The sequence below is a fragment of the Vespa velutina genome, chromosome 18, assembly GCF_912470025.1.
Source record: "Vespa velutina chromosome 18, iVesVel2.1, whole genome shotgun sequence".
Taxonomy (NCBI): domain Eukaryota; kingdom Metazoa; phylum Arthropoda; class Insecta; order Hymenoptera; family Vespidae; genus Vespa; species Vespa velutina.
This window is the reverse complement of record NC_062205.1, coordinates 2,935,221-2,952,720: the sequence shown is the minus strand read 5'-3', so window position 1 is coordinate 2,952,720 and position 17,500 is coordinate 2,935,221. Positions and strand designations below refer to the sequence as shown.

The following is a 17,500-nucleotide window of genomic DNA, read 5'->3' as shown; positions in this document are numbered from 1 at the left end:
TTTTTTCTTTTTTTTTTTTTTTGTCCTTTTTTTTCTTTTCTTTTTTTATGAGATCACCGAGATATGTTAGGCGAGTTTAGACAGAGAAAGAGAGAGAGAGAGAGAGAGAGAGAGAGAGAGAGAGAGAGAGAGAGAGAGAGAGAGAGAGAGAGAGAGAGAGAGAGAGAGAGAGAGAGAGAAAGAGAGAAATGAAAATAGATAAATAGAAAAAATGGTGCCGGTTTGTAGTAGTCTCGAGAGATTTGTATAAACGCGCACCGCGTGGCCGTCGCGCGCGTCGGTAGCTGCGTGTGAGCCTCGCGCCAGCTAGATAGGCTCGCTCGCTCGCTCGCTCGCTCGCTCGCTCCGCTCGCTCTCTGCGGTTCAATCGGTCTCTCGTGTGTGTGCCGTGCGACGCGGTGCGCGAGTGAGTTTCTCGCGGCGTGTTGTATCGCGGCACCGTAAGCGCCTGCGCGAATGTAACGATCAGGCTCGTAACTATCTCATTAAGACGCCCCGTACCTTTTTACTTTTTACCGATTTTTTTAAATCTTCCCTCCGACAGATCGGCGATATCCTCATTATAATAACGAAATTGAAAGAACTTGGAAGAACGAGATTAAAGAGAGAAAGAGAGAGGGACGGGGAGAGGGGATGGTTTTTTTTTTTTTTTTTTTTTTTTTTTTTTTTTTAATTGTAATAAATAGAAAAAGTGACAAAGAAGATTATGTAGTATAAATATTGAGAATATTATTTGATCCAATAATGTGTATTTAAAAAATTGCTTTTTCTTTTTTTTTCTTTCTCTCTTTTTTTTTTTTTTTTTTTTTTTTTAAATATTTACATCGACCGCGTCCTTGTTAATTTTCATTTTATTATCGTCGATCAGCGAAATAATAATATATTTTTTAATCAACGACAATTTTTCAATCCGATAAGTAGGAACCTTATTCGACATAGCGAAGGGATGGCGGGGGGAGGGAGGAGGGTGGAAAAATAGGAGAAGAGTACAAGTTGTGATACGTAGAATGCGGGAAGAAGATCTATGCGTTTACATAGATCGGTACGAGTCTCCCGGAGAAGAGAACCGTTCCGTTCCGTTCCTATGGCCAATTGGCACGGTTGACCCGTCATTAGGATCAAGGATTTTCGTCGACGTGGTGTGTACAACCCAGAGCTGTGTACGACGGACTCCGCTTGGCCTTTATTACGCTTTTCGCATCCTCTTTGCCAGTAGGCTTCTTCTACTAATTCTAACGTACGCAACAACGGTCGGCATTGTTGTTATCGTTTCATCATATGCAAAAGAAAAAAAAAAAAAAAAGAAAGGAAAAAAGAAAATTAGAAAAAACGATCCGAGTAAAAAATCAATTAGATTGATTTATATCGTTTTAGTACTTAATATTGTATTAATGAATATATTCGTCTAACGCGTCAACATTTTATTCTTTCTTTTTCTCTTTTCTTTTTCTTGCGATACATAAAACGTTCAATAATCTCAACTAACGGAGAAAGAATAAAATTCGTATGGAAAAAAAAAAAAATATATATATATATATATGTATGTATGTATAATATTTGTTTTCTGTATGCATGTAATGCACGTGGAATACAACGTTGTCCAGGGTGATACAAAATCAAGGAATAAATTATCTCCCATCGTTGACTCACCAACACTCGGAGAGAGTGAAAGCCGTTCAAAACGCGCTCCTCTTGTCGCATTTTACACCTACGCTTTGATACCGCACGTGGTAACGTGGTTTGAGTCAACGAAAAATAGCCTCGGCCCAGGTGAAAGAACGAAAGAGAAAGAGAGAGCGAGCGAGAGAAAGAATTGAAATTCCAAAAGTGGGGGTATACTAGAATGGAATAAAGAGAGAGAGAGAGAGAGAGAGAAAGAGACGTAGTGCTACCGTGCTACGTTAACCGGTTGCAAGTTAGCTAGCCAGCACCGCTTGTTAACGGTTGGATCTAACGTAATCTAACACGCTCTCTAAGCATCTCTCCCCTGACCTGCCTCAACATCGAATCGACGTACATACATCGTATGTCACGTGGTATCAACGGCCAGGAACGTCTAACGGGAGGGAGGCTAAATTCTACCGCTCTAACTGTATTTTACTAGTTATTTCTTCGAATCTTTCAATCGCATCGATTCTCGTCTAATTAACTCGATTGAGAATTTTCCTCTCTGTCTACTTGGGAGAATTGTCAATAATTTTTTTTTTTTTTCTTTTTTTTTTTTTTTTTTTTTTTTTTGAATATTTCGGAGTATCGAAAAAAAGAAGTACATTCTTACGAGAATGTTAATAATAATAACGGATGATTATTCTTTTTTTTTTTTTTTTTTTTCTTGGTTTTTTCAATTATTTGTCGGCTCTCACTTTTAACATTTTTCCTTTTTTCTTTTTTTTTTCCTTATTAAATACCAACGAAATTGTATATACTCATCGGAGGGGTTTTCTTTTTTTTATATCCGTCTATACGAAGGAAATAAATGAGAAATTTTATTTGGTCCACGCGAAATTTTCCGTATCTTTATCTATCTCTACTCTACTCTACTTTACTTTACTACTCCTCGTCGTTTACACCTAACGCGTACGAACTAACTGTCTACGGACGACAACCACGTCAAGTAAACGATTTACGAGCGACGACAGTAGTCGAATGGTAACCAGAAAGAAGGGTGGAGAGGGGTGGTCTGGGGAACGTGGGTGGCGGCGGGCTTGGAAGGAGACCGGGGAGATTTGCGGCCAAATTTTATGGCTATGCGGTTTTCACGAATCTCTTTATGCCGATGAACATAAATTTTCAAGATGGCTCGTTCCTCCCTTGCCTGCCCACCGTGACGAGAGCTCGTAAATCATTCGTCTCATGCGAATAAAACGAACGTCTCTTTCAATTTTTAACTTTGAGAGACACTACGACTAACCCACACCTAACCAATGGGGATTCTTCTTAAAGTCTTAACTGTTTAAAGTCGTCATACATAAGAACGAGAAATGATGATTCCTCATTTAGCTTCGCGGTGAAGGACATACGTAAAAAAAAAAAAAAAAAAAAAGAAAAAGAAAAAGAAAAAAAAAAGAAAAGAATCATAAGAAGACCTTGTTGATGTAAGTAAGCACGCGGTAGATATTTCGTAAGGAACGAAACGTCCAAACGTTCAAATATTTTTTATTTCTTCTTCTTCTTTTTTTTTTTCCTTTTTTTTCTTTCTCTCTTTCCCTTTCCTTTTCTCGAACTTAACGATCAGAGAATATAACGTCTATAAATAATGATTAAATGTTTTCAAATGAGGATTGTCACGGTCATTACGAAATTCATCGGATTCCGAATAAAAAAATATATGTATAGATAATCGTGGCAATAACGGATCCTTGAGATTGTAATAATAAAAATAATAATAATTATTATTATTATAATAATAATAAAATCGTAACAACGACATGTGGCGATTCAACCACTGAGTATAGATTATTTTTAAGTTCACGCGTTTTTAAACGGAAAAGAAGAAAAAAAAAAAAAAAAAAGAAAAATTGAAATTAAAATTGACGAGTAAAAAATAGAAAATAAAAAACAGAAAGAGAAAGAGAGAGAGAGAGAGAGAGAGAGAGAGAGAGAGAGAGAACAAAGGAGAAGGAGAATAAGTACGAGGAAATAAAAGGCGAGGAAGAAACTAATAAGAAAAAAAATTATATTCGTCTATGATAATCGTCTAGGAAGGCCGACAATTGTCGATTGTGGCTGGCTAACAGTGCCCATTAAATTGGAACAAATTGGGTTCACGGTTTTCGCGAAGGTTCTCCTCTCCTCCTCCCTTCTCCCCCGCCCCTCTCTCTTTCTCGCGCGCGCGCGCACATATATGCATTTAAGCACAAATACAAGCGCAAGAACGCGTTGTCGGTTGCCGAGCATCGTGGCCGCGTCAGCGATTAACGAGGGTCGTTTCACGTTGCAAAATCTTCGCGTACCGTGCGAATCTGTGCCAGTGGGCTACGTGTATACGAGTTCCAGGTATTTTACAGTCCACAAGCCGACCTCACTTTCGTATGCACGTTGATAGATATATACATATGTATATATATATATATATATATATATATATATATGTATCTATGTACGTACGTAAATGCGCAAAAGTTTGATATATCTATATATATATATGTAAATGTACAACGGTGAATGACCTTAGTTCGTTGTTTTCCAAAAAGAAAGAAAGGAAGAAAGAAAAAAAAAAAAAAGAGAAAGAAACATAAGGAAAAGAAAGAAAAATTTCATTTGCCCATACACCAAACAAAAAGAAATTTCTTAATTCGAGCTCATTCGTTTTCCTGGCAAATATTATTCGTTTCCTCGTTGTTTCAATTCGTTCCTTGACTTATGTAATACTAAGAATCGTTTACACAATTATATTATTGATCGTTTCCTCGTTTTCTTCGTAAAAATAAAACTTAGCTTAGCGTATTAATGAATTAAAAAGGAAATTGAACGATCGAGAAATTCATTTATGTTTATCTTCTTATCGATCGATTTATCGATCGATAGGATCGATGAATCAATTCTCATCGAGGATTCTCATCGAGTATGTAGGATATTACGTATGTATGTAGGGTATATTATCAACGAGTGGTTTTGAAATATATGAAAGTAAAAAAAAAAAAAAAAAAAAAAAAAAAAAAAAAAAAAAAGAGGAAAAAAAAAGAAAAAGAGAAAAAAGAAGAAACTGTTAGGAACGCGTTGCTGCAACGTGCGGAAAAGGACAGAGTCCCACGCGAAACTCCAGAAGCTCATATATGTATATATACACATATACGCATGTGTGTATACGTTGGTATGTAAGCAATAGATAGACTAATGTATGTACATATCTATCTATTCAGACTACTCGCTTATCCCTGGGACAACCATTGTCTTGAGATTCATGTAGGCCTGCCATCGGAATGTAATAAAATTCTTTCCTCCTCACATCTCCCTCCTCTTGCTCTCTCTCTCTCTCTCTCTTTCGGAGTTTTATTCACTCTAAAGTTTCTCTTTCATAAATTTCTTACGTATAAAAAAAGAAAATCATTGATATCGAACAATTATATTATCGCGCGGTACAAGTAATCGTTATCAGGTTATACGTTTTAATAAAAAATCTGCGTGGGCGGTTAATTCCTTTTTACCTTTTTAACTTTTTTTAAAGCACCATCGAACTCCCCTAATCCCTTTTAAATAAAGACTTCTTATACGGCGTAAGATGAAAGCGACAAGTTAAAAAGAAAAAACGTGGGGAGAAAAAAGAAAAAGAAAAAGAAAAATTCAAAAGGGATACTTCTCGTATCCGTTTGAAAATAATAAACCGTGTTGATAAATTTCTCCATGTCGTTCTTATTATCCTAAAGAATAGAAAAGTAATAGATACGTTGCATGATAGTGGCCTTAGATCAGGTTCCGTTTCGTTGGACGATAAAATTCCGGGGATAAAGTCTCGTAAATATGTAGACGGATCGATCGATCGATCGATAAATATCGATTGGTGGGTTTGGTCGAATCGTTCGTAAAAGAGAGTGAAAACGCGTCCTGGTCGTACAACACAACGCGTTGTTGTTGTCGTACCAGGTCTAGGAACTTTATCTGACTAGCTGTGTTGTCGTAGGGACAACAATTCGTTCTAACGTAACACAACCACGTCTCGCATAGTCTAAGCGAGCCGGTCTTACTCTCTAACGTAATAGACACTACTGTGCGGCAACGCAGAGTTACGACGACGCCTCCGTTTCCGCGCTTTCGGTTTGCTTTCACCCGACATCTCTCTTATTGCGTCATCGATGACGACTTTAATGCGACTTCCTTATGAGAAAGAAAGAAAAAGAGATAGATAGCTAGAGAGAGAGAGAGAGAGAGAGAGAGGGAGAGGGAGAGAGAGATAGAGAGATAAAACGTAACGTTGAATATTTAAATATCAGATATCGGCCTACGATGATATCCCACAAAGAGAAGAGAAATCGGGTCGATCTTTGATTAGAAAAAAAAAAGAAAAAGAAAAGGAAGAAAAATGTAAGAGAGAAAGAGAAAAAAAAGAAAAGAAAAGAGAGAAGTTCGATATTTATTATAACGACTTCGTTCGACCCACGATCATATAAAGATAGGATTAATCGTTACAAGGATATAAGCTACGTATCCATACGTATACAACAGTTACTAGTTGCAATAATGTACATGTAAATACATATATATTTATAATGTTAAAGATTATTTCGAATCTTTCAACTAAAGTTAAAAGAGATATTATACGATTAATTAATTTATATCATACATAATACAATAAATTAATTCATTTTCAATTGGATTTTTATATATTATACGAGGGTTGGATGTTTGATAATAATCAATCTAATTCGTTGAATCGAGAAGAAAAGGAAAAAACGATAATGGTATTATAATTTTTATCGTTTGATCGTTCGATTAAATTAAATCGATTAGGAGAAAAAGATGTCGGCGAGGCGAATCAAAAAATTGAGAACGAAAAATAGGAAAAAAGGAAGAAGCTTGTTTAATAAAATCTTTTATCTTTCAATGAGATTGAAAAAACGAAGACAGGGCGCGTGGTAAGGGTAGAAGTAAAAGAGGAAAGTCTCCAAAGGCAATCGAATGCAATTGCTCAAGAGTATAGCCAAAGTGCGGAATGCACATTGGTCAACGACTCCTAACCAACATATCTCTCTCTTTCTCTCTCTCTCTCTCTCTCTCTCTCTCTCTATTCGGATTCGCTTCGGCAACTCGAGTGTAGTAACTTTTCCGGGATAACTGTTCGTTTGGCAATAAAGAATGAATTATAATATCCAATTAATCGAATAATAGAATAATCCATTCATTATGATTACAGTTCTCGGCCCTCCCCCGTTCACTTTTCTACACTCTTTAATTATTTTCGTTCGACGTTTGACAAATTCGCATTTTGTATGAATACATGTAAATCGTTATTAGATAATAAATTTTTCTAATCGATCCACGATGGATATAACCTACCAGTGTTTTATTTTTACGTTCGAATGAAATATCGCATATAAATATATATATATATATACATATGTAAATATGTTACACATGAATGAACGAACGGATACAAATAAAAAAAAGAGAGAGATACTCTGGCGATTTCCTTTTAATCGCCGACAAAGCAAAACTATGGTGGCGCGTTCGTTCGTTCGTTCGTTAGATTTGATTTATTTATTCGATATTATCGAGAAGAAAACATTGCACCGGTGACACACTGCATTTATAGAGATATAGAATAGTTGCGTTTAAGCCACGTGCATCGACGAAGCATTGTCCTCTAGTTACGAGTTCACATTCCAAACGCATTCGAGCGCATCGGCGCGCGTTAAGTAGCGTTAGATGACCCGCTACCGTTGGCATACTTTCCTGACCGATCGAAAATCCATCGATATCTTTGCATGACCGTTCGTTGCTCTAACAGCCTATCTCTTTTGCCAGGATGACGCCGCCTAACCTTCGACAATTTTAAAACCAATCAAAGTGTATCCTAGAACAAAAGAAATCCATCTATTTTGATTAATTGCAGCACATCCCTTCGTTTCTTCCTTTTTCTCTCTTTCTCAACATATTCTCATTCGATCGGAAATTCGTGGGTAAAATTTTTAAACAGATTCCATCTAACGAATTGCACAATATAATATCTTACTTCCTCTTCTTCTTCGTTTTATAATTTGGATAAAATTAATCGAACGTTTATACACGTTATATACGCGTTACGTATATACGTATGCATTTACAACGCGTTAACCTGCATCTAATTTAAATAATACATAAATTTGTACTTGAATATACGAATAAGATTAGCGTTGTAAATTTGAAAAGTATAGATAAGAATATTGATAATCTAAAAGTAATTTTCTTTCTTTCTTTCTTTCTTTCTTTCTTTCTTTCTTTTCTGTTTTTTTTCTCTCCTCTCTTTTGAAATCATTTCTGGTATAACTCGTTCACATTTCTCACCTCCTTTCCAACTTTGGATATAGAGTAGAGAAAAAGAGAGAGAAAGAGAGAGAGAGACTTTCCTGACTTTATCGTTCCAGTCAACCTACCTCAGCCACCAGCAGCCTACTCCTATATAACAGCATTGCGAAAGAGGGACAAGACCCGGTTACCTACATTCCCTATACACCGGCTATTGGTGAGTGATTATACATATATACATACATACATACGTATATACATATATATATGTATATAATAGTCGCCTATACCAGCATCTTTTTCTCTCTACACTTTTGAATTCTTTCGAGCAACAAGTCACTTTTTCCGGTTGACCCTATCGTAAAAAAAGATTCCTTTGATATAAATGATATGCCATTTATACGATTAAAATAATTTTTATGTGCTTGTTACTTTTCTAGATTTTTCTCTTTTTTTTTTTTTTTTTTTTTTTTTTTAAGATGAAGAAAAATATTTATTGAAAAATTTTCTTTCGTACAGTGACGAATTATATATATATATATATCTTTATCTCTTTCTCTCTGATTTACTTTAATTTACGAGGTGCTTGTTACATTCGTAGGTACTAATAATATAAATCGAAAAGAAATGTATCAGTGACCTCGCTGATTACCGCTAATATAACTTGTCAAATCGTCGTGTATCGTTGCCTTCCTTGAACTGTCTTATCTTCTTTTTTTCTAACGGGCTTCGTAAGAACCGAATATGCAAGGTGAATTATGTAACTATTTCTTACTAATAGATATTACATGCATACATATGTCGATAATTATTCAAAATATCTCGGAAAGGTATTCGAAGAAAAAAAAAAAAAAAAAAAAAAAAAAAAAAGAACAAAATTTACTCGAAGCTCTTCGAGAATTGATTTTTCGCAAACGATTGAATTACCAATAATCTTCGTTAACGTGTTAATTATACCTATCAATGTATTTCCTTAAAACTCCTATGGATACAATCGTAGAAAGAATTCTAGTTTTTTTGTTTTATTTTTTCCGTTTTTGTTTCTTTCTTTTTTCTTTTTTTTTTTTTTTTTTTTTTTTTTTTAAATCGGCTCGTGAACGAGATGTACTATTTTTTTTTTTTCTTCTACATCTCGTTCACGATCGTGCAAGACGATATTTCTCGTTAGTTTAGAGCGCGGAGCTCGGTGCTGGCTGAGCGCACGGTATCTTATATTAGATACGGTCAAAGTGCAACGTCCTCTCTCTTTCTCTCTCTCTATCTCTCTCGTACTCTCTCTCTCTTGCTGGTCGAGGTCGAACCTGGCGGGGGCTAAACGAACGAATGAACACGGTGGAATATTTAAGGGCTCCTCGTACTATATAACACACACGTTTTATATTTGTATTGGCGTTTGATTTTAGTTTGAGAAAGAAAAAAGAAAAAAGAAAGAGAGATACAGATAGATAGATAGAGATAGATAAAGAGAGAAAGAGAGAGAGAGAGAGAGATCTACAATTATTATCCAACTCTATATTAATCAACGAGCTATATAAATAGCGATTGCGAATAGAAAATTACGAATGCTCGTAAACTATCTTTACCTATTTTATAAACGTGTCAATTTGAAGGAAAAAAGAACGAAAGAAAAAAAACCTCCGTCCCACCTCCACATTCCCCCCCAGCCTCGATAAAGTCAATCAAAAATATAAAAACAAAGCGCAAAAATTGAAAATAACAAAACGCAAATATCATCATCGTCAACGTCATCATCATCGAGGAAAAAGAATTCTCGTGATACGTCACAGAAAGTATCAATCCCCTTTCCTCCCCTGTGCATTAGTAGCACCAACTCTACTACCAGCGAAGCTTCATCATCTCTCCCCTCCCCTCCACGATTCTTTATCATACGACTTCGGTCAACTTCGGCTTCCCTCGTAACCGAGCTTTCGGGTTAATGTCCTCTCACTAGGGCAAGCGGCCTCGCTTCCATCGAAATCGCATAGGCAATGTTACTCAGCTTCGTCACAGAGCTTAACCAAGCGCACCCAGGTAAATTCGGTCCACCACTTTGACCCTTCTTTCATACTCCTTTTATCTCACTTCAACCCATTCTTTCTCTCTCTCTCTCTTTCTCTTTCTCTTTCTCTTTCTCTTTCTCCCTTCTTCCTCTATTTCTATCTATCTATCTATCTATCTCTTTCTCATCATACGGTAAAAGTTGGCCAAAACTGAGAAAGAAGACGAAATCGATGTTCGATCAAAGTTCGAAGATGAATTGTTATATTCTCTCTCTCTCTCTCTCTCTCTCTCTCTCTCTCTCTTTCTCTCTCTGAGTTTATCTCTTTCTTCTTCATCGAACTGTTAACAATCCTTGCAAATGTATCGTCCCTGGAAAGATTTTACAATCACGCGAACAACGACACTGTTCTCGGAGGTGTTGAAGTTTCTCTAAAGTAGGGCAGAATTCTGACGTCAGAACCTAAGGAGACGACGGGAAAGAGAGAGAGAGAGAGAGAGAGAGAGAGAGAGAGAGAGAGAGAGAGAGAGAGAGAAGTATAGAGATGGCTAAATCTTCATCCAGAACATTAGGCAATATCGTTCTTTCAACAAGAGAAGTTCACAAGAGCCAGAAAAGAAACGGAAAGAAAAAAAGAAAAAAAAAGATAAAAAGAAAAAAAAAGAAGAGAAAATAAAAAAAGGAAGAAAGGAAACACGATCGACGATTACCTTCAGTTTCGATGAGAATTTCGAAAATGAAAGAATTATAAAAGATGAGAGAGAAATGCGACAAGGTGAATTAATACTTTGCCAAGAATTAGGAATGTTTCAACCTTGGAATATGTTATATATCATTTGAACACGACCTTCTCCTCTCTATCTACCGCTATATATTCTCTCCTTTATATTAGCCAAGTTTCGATAAAAAAGAAAAAGAGGAAAGAGAGAGAGTGAGAGAGAGAGATGTTTGCCTTGTCTTGAAAGGGATTAACACATACCGAGAGAAAGAGAGAGAGAGAGAGAGCTGATAGAAATCTTTGATTCGATACGGTAAAAAAATAATTTCATCGGTCGCTCGATAATAAATCGTTCAAAGACGAGTTATTTCGAGGGAGAGTCGATATAGTAATACATACGTACATACGTACGTGCGAATGCGAGAGTGTGCGTGAATTCGTAAACACACACACACACACACACACATACGCGTATATATACATATATATGCGCGCGCACGTATGCACACGTATGCACGAGTGCAACGTACCGCGCCAGACTCTTTTAGATTCATTTTTATCTCCGGTTACGCACGCAATGAGATTACGGACAACGACACGACGGCGGAGAGGCTCGACTCTTCTCTCTTTGGTAAATATATGAGTCGACTCAACTCCACTCGACTCGACTCGACTCGACTCGACTCGACTCGATTCGATTCGATTCGATTCGATTTATATGTGGGTGCATCTACGTAGGAGCCAACTACACTGACCTGCGTTACTGCATGAGGAATACCAACTAAGCGCGGACGAGTTAACGCTTCGAGAAAGTACCAGCTAAAGCTATATGTCGTCGTCGTAGTCGACGTCGACGTCGACGCCGACGTCGTCGTTATGACTATTATAACGACTCGAATGAAATGTCGTTGCCCGAACGAACGAGTCTACTTTTGCCTTCTGTTAGTTAACCTTCGAATATGCGAAACGTTTAAAACATCACGAATAATACTAATTATTAATTATATTAATTATAAATTCTCTAATCTATTGGATTTGTCAACGTAATATTATGATTAAATTATCTAATAACGTTGCATACATTGAAATGAAAAAGATAAAACAAACGAACAAAAAAGAAAAAAAAAAAAAATAAATAAATATATGCATAACTCTTTCCTTTCAGTTCCATTTATTCCCCCCAAACGATCATCTATCTGCGTTGGTGTTCTACTAAAGAGAAAAAACAGAAAAAAGAAAAACAAAAAAAAAAAAAAACAAAAATCAATACTCATATGTACATAGTTATTGTAAAACACCTCAAGAATCTACTTTCAAAGAGGCACGCGAATGAACGATCAAATGAACGAACGATCGATTGATCCATCGATCGATCGACCTGAGTTTATGGAATCCGTGATAAATTCAATGCGACTTTCCGATTCGAGCGAGGCTACGAGGTCGAACAAAAGTGAACGTCGCAAGGTGCGACCATCGACGCTCGTAATAACCTCCGTACGTGTGTGATCTATCGATCGTAGCCAGTCGATCTCTCTTCTTCTCCTTCTCCTTCTTCTTCTTCTCCTCCTCCTTCTTCTTCTTCTTCTTCTTCTTAACAAATAATCGAAAGAGAGAAATAAAGAAAGAAACTAACTAAAGAGCTAATCTCTATCGTATCGAAGCAATTATTTGTTCTTGGATAACAACGAACGCTTTCTCCTTAACAGCTGATCGCATCGCATCGCTACAATAACGAACGAAGTTGAATGTTTATCTCTATTCTACTCCTCTCTTCTCTCCTTTCACTTATTGTTAAGTCTACGGACGGTCAAAGAAAACGGAAAGTTGATTTATTAGCGGTGCTTTACGAGCAACTCTCTTGTCTTTCGATATTACGCCCGTTCTTCTATGTGTTTCGATCGATTAAATCGACATAATAGAAAATGAAAGCGAGAGTCCTTTGTTAAATCGCTCTACCAATCATTATAATACTTATTATTATTATTTTGCAAATCGTAAATTTTTATAATAACCTATAAGTAAAGCGTAGAGAAAGTAAGAAAGGAAAAAAGAAAGAAAGGACGGAAGAAAGAAAAAAAAGACAACGACGATTATCAAATTTTATCTATAATAAAAATAGTAAAATAATCAAAATAATTAAGATCGATGACGATTTATATTAAGAACGTAATATATAGATGTTACATACTTGAAAGTTAGAAAGAAAAATTATCAAGTTTAATAATATTCAAACTTATGTATATCATACACGCATACACGCATCTAAATGTAATATTTTAAATCATTAATACTAATTATATATATATATATATATGTATATAAATATTTACCAGAGACGACGAGGTTTCTACTACGACAAAGTTCCTAGTACGACTGATCGTAAGATCGTATAAATTACGTCTTTTATCCTCTTCTCAAAATTTGTCCTCTATCGATAGGAAGACTCGAAAGGTTAGTAAATAATTATCAAATATTTTGAAAGTAGTGTTATACTTGGAAATAGAAAACAAAAACGAAAAAAGAAAGAAAGAAAAAAAAAAAAAAGGAGTCAACGTGTTTTCTCGGTAACCACACGTTCCCCTCTATTTACTAACACACCGCATCCGTTACCGATGACGAAGACGTTGCGGCCACATTAGAAAAATCTAGATGCGCGCGTTAAGATTACAAACGAAATACGAAACTAAACCGAACGTTCCGACGACAAGCGCGTCGTATTCTTCGGCAAAACTATACGAGGACTCAAGGGCACGTGCAAGCAACGCGACTACGGCCAACTAATGCACCGAGAATTCCGTCGATTCTTTCTTTCTTCTCTCCTTTTTTTTATCTTTCTTTTTCCTTTTTTTTTCTTTTTCCTTTCTTTTTTTTCTTCTTTTTCTTTTTTTTACTCTTTTTTTTTTTTTTTTACGTCTCCCCTCACGTCTTTCTTACACATTTATCCAGGGTTTCTAACAAAACGTTCTCTTATGGAATTTATTCTTCGAAGGACAGAAAGATAGAAGAAAAAGAAAAAGTGCATTGGCAGAACGTGTTCTAATGGAAAAAGGAAAGAAGAAAAAAAAAAAAAAAACCCTTCCTCTCTCTGAAATATATCATATTATCGAAGTTTCCTTTGAGTTTTCTTGTTACCTTGTAATCTCGATTGTAAATTGTAGTTAATTAGAACAAAGTAGTTCGCAACAATTCCGTCGATCTTAATCTACGATCGTTGCAAAATAGATACAGAGTATACATATAAATCGTATATCATATATATATATATATACACAAAACATTGCAAAACATTTACATCTGACAATCTATCATAAAGTATTTATTTAAAGATATCGTTCTATAAGAATGCATGTAGTAATCGTATACCAAAACCTTAACAAATTATATATACATACATACATACATACATATACATATATATATATATATATATAAAATACATATATTTAAATATGAATATAGACATAAATATTAAATGCGCATAAAATTCTATCGAATATCTATCTTAAATATCATTTTCACGATAGGCAAACGTAAGAAGACAAGGGTGCTCGCGGACATTCGATGCAGTGCAGCGAATGAATGCATCGCTGCACTTGACGCGCGTGACACGCGATTCCGTGGTGAACAGAATAGTCGAGAGTTCACGGCGGTACGTTGTTCCACTGACAGAAGGCTTTCCCCTTCTCTTTGAACCTCTCCTCCTACCATTACTACCATCACACTATACTACACCACACCACACCACACCACACCACGCTACACCACGCCATGCAACGCCATACCACCCCACATAACACCTCCCTTCTCCTTCATCTCTCCTCATCCACCTCCTTCTCCTCGTCCTCCTTTGAACGATACTTACTTCTCAACCACGACTCGCAAGAACTCTCGTTAAACTCCGATCTATTCTTCGACCGATTACCTTCAATTACGCTATTATTTATTATAATAGACAGATCAACCATTCTTTCGCATACATACATAGATATATAGATAGATATATTATATATATATATATATATATATATATATATATATATATATATATATATATATATATATATATATACATGTACTGATGTGATTACAAACGTAGAATTATCTATTTAGTAAAGCTTACGATGATACTCTATTATACGTTTATAATTTTTTAAGTGAATATTATCGAATTCGTTTGTACACTTTATATTTCTATGTTAATTAGAAAGTTTTTCTTTCTTTTCTTTCCTTTCCTTCTCTTTTCCTTTTAATTTTAATTTTCGATTATATCAAAATCGATGATCCTTCAGGGATAATATCGATAATTTTTTTTTTTTTTTTTTTTTTTTTTTTTTTTTAATTTCAATAACTCTTTTATTATAATCGTCTTGTATAGATACGTTTTATCGAGGAACGTCGTTACAATAGCTTCGACGATTATAAACGCGCCTTTTTATCCAATGAAAGAAAGAAAGAGAGAAAGAGAGAGAGGTGTTAATGAAAACGATCCTATTTCGTAATGCAAATGTACGAGCAACACGCAGAGAGAAAATATTATCGTGCGCGATCTCGCAACGCGGTGAATGGTAAATACCCGACACTCTGTTTCCACCTTTTCTTTTCTTTTTCCTTTTTTATGTACCTCCCACCCACCCCACCACCACTGCCAACACCCACCCCCTCCCCCTCTGCTTCTTTTCTCAACTACTTTTTGCATGAAACGAAGGAAATTCCGTGACGCACAATTATCGCGACCTATCAATTATTCGCATATTTTCTCCGCCTCTTAACTCGGTTCACAATAACGGGACACAATTTAACGCGCGTATAATTCAATTCGCTTCTTCGTGCTCCATTCGTTTATTGCGAATTTTTTTTTTTTTTTTTTTTTTTTTTTTTAGATTTTTAATTCGTAAGGATCGAGGATTGATCGATCCATCGAAATTTCCAATATTTAATCGTCGAATTTTATAAACATTTTTGAAAGTAATAAAATCATACAAATCATAATTAAATTAATAACAATTATTTACTAAAAATAACATACAATGGTAATTTATTTTTAATGAAAAAAAAAAATATATATATATATATATACATATTATCGTAAGATCGACTAAAACGATATTCAACATTCTTTCTAATATAAGTATAGTCAAGATGGCCGTAGGGTATCTATTGTTCGCAAAGACGAAACGATTAGAGATAGAGAGGTATACTTACTTACTTACATATATACCTGGTCTAAGTAAAGCCATCGCTGGCCCGATATAGTCATGACACGTTATTTCGAGCTTTGGCACGGGTCCTTTCGCCTATCGCGTGCTTAAGCCGTGGATCTAGCGTGCTTTCGACATGCTTTCAGCGTGCATAGACCTCGGCAATAGATAGAATATAATACTAAGTACCAGTAACCAATGATAACCAATAAGTACTTACTTACTATAACCGACTAAGAGAGAACACGAATCGTTCTATGATCGCTTTCTTCGAATCTTTAAGGACTCGCATAATGGAGTAATAATTTTAATATATATATATATATACACAAACACACACACACACGCACATATATATATATATTGTATTTATCTCTTCAATCGCAATAAACATTAATTAACTTTAATTTAATCGTTTGGAATAATAATTTAATAAAAACGATCGAAGGAAAAACACATGAAAATAGAAATCCTTCCTAAATCGATTTTCCTCGGTTAATTCAGAAATAAAGTCGAATGTAACGTAGAAATATATACATATATATATATATATATATATATGTATGTATGTATATATCTATGTATGTATGTATAATAGAATGGACGTTCTAACGTCATCGAATCGAGTCACGAGCGTGACACCAACGTAAGTAAGTAAGTAAGTAAGTAACTAAGTAAGTACCTACTTCGATTATCCCTCGCTTCCAATAATATCCTTCCAACCTGCGCCACTTTCACTCTTCCCACCTTGAACTCTCTCGTTACTTAAGTATATTGTTTAGCGCGGGCGCGCGCGCGCCTATCTATGTCCATTAGAAGTCTCCTCCTGTATCCAGAAAAATCTTAAAGAGCTCAAGGACGTAATCTACGAAATGTCTCTCTGTCTCTCTCTCTCTTTTTCTCTTTCTCTCTATGTATATAAAAATGTTCGCTCAAAGACTGAATCTTTGTCGAACCGAAAAAAGGGGCTACGTAAGGGAAAGAGGGTTAAAGTAAAAGAGAAGTAAAAGAAGAAATTAAAGAAGGCAGGAAAACTGGAAGGGAGGAAGGGAGGGATAGAGAGACGGAGGGATAGAGGGACAGAGGGAGGGAGGGAGGAAGGAAGGAAGGAAGGACAATCGAGGAGAGAGAGAGAGAGAGAGAGAGAGAGAGAGAAAGACAGAGATAGAAAGAAGAGACCATAGAAGGGAGACCACCTGAATGACCTAGAGCAAGTGAAAAAAAAAGAAAAGAAAAAAGAGATGGATAGAGGAGAGGGTGAGGGTGAGGGTAGGTGAGAGAAGGAGGGTCTCGAGAAGAGGCTATCGGATTTCCGAGGCTGCACTCGGCGGCCTCCCACGTTCTGGAGACGTAACTCAAGCTAACCTAGAAAGGAGGACTAGACGAAAAGCTCCCGTAGTCCGTGCCGGAGAGAGAAAGAGAGAAAGATAGATAGATAGAGAGAGAGAGAGAGAGAGAGAGAGAGAGAGAAAGAAAGAAAGAGAGAGCGAGAGAGAGCGAGGATACGACCTCGGCGGGCCGTCGGCCTGGCACACGGTGACCTCCCTCGATCTAGGGCGCTGCAAGCGTGTTCTGACGTCATATTCGCTCGCTCGCTCGCTCGCTCGCAGTCGCTCGAGAGTCAACCTGGCGTTCGTGATGTAC

General features: G+C 36.1%; 1 protein-coding gene and 1 long non-coding RNA gene across 2 annotated transcripts in view; one reads left to right on the top strand and one right to left on the bottom strand.

Annotated features, from left to right (window-relative positions):
• The window catches only part of LOC124955481 (nuclear hormone receptor E75-like), a 148,457-nt gene that overhangs the window by 74,641 nt on the left and 56,316 nt on the right, over nucleotides 1-17,500 (bottom strand). The gene's annotated exons all lie outside the window — the stretch shown is intronic.
• Nucleotides 905-17,500, top strand: part of LOC124955482 — a 24,592-nt gene continuing 7,996 nt past the window's right edge. The window contains exons 1-2 of the long non-coding RNA XR_007102887.1: nucleotides 905-1,139; nucleotides 8,061-8,158. This is a non-coding gene — a long non-coding RNA (uncharacterized LOC124955482). The remainder of the gene's footprint in view (nucleotides 1,140-8,060; nucleotides 8,159-17,500) is intronic.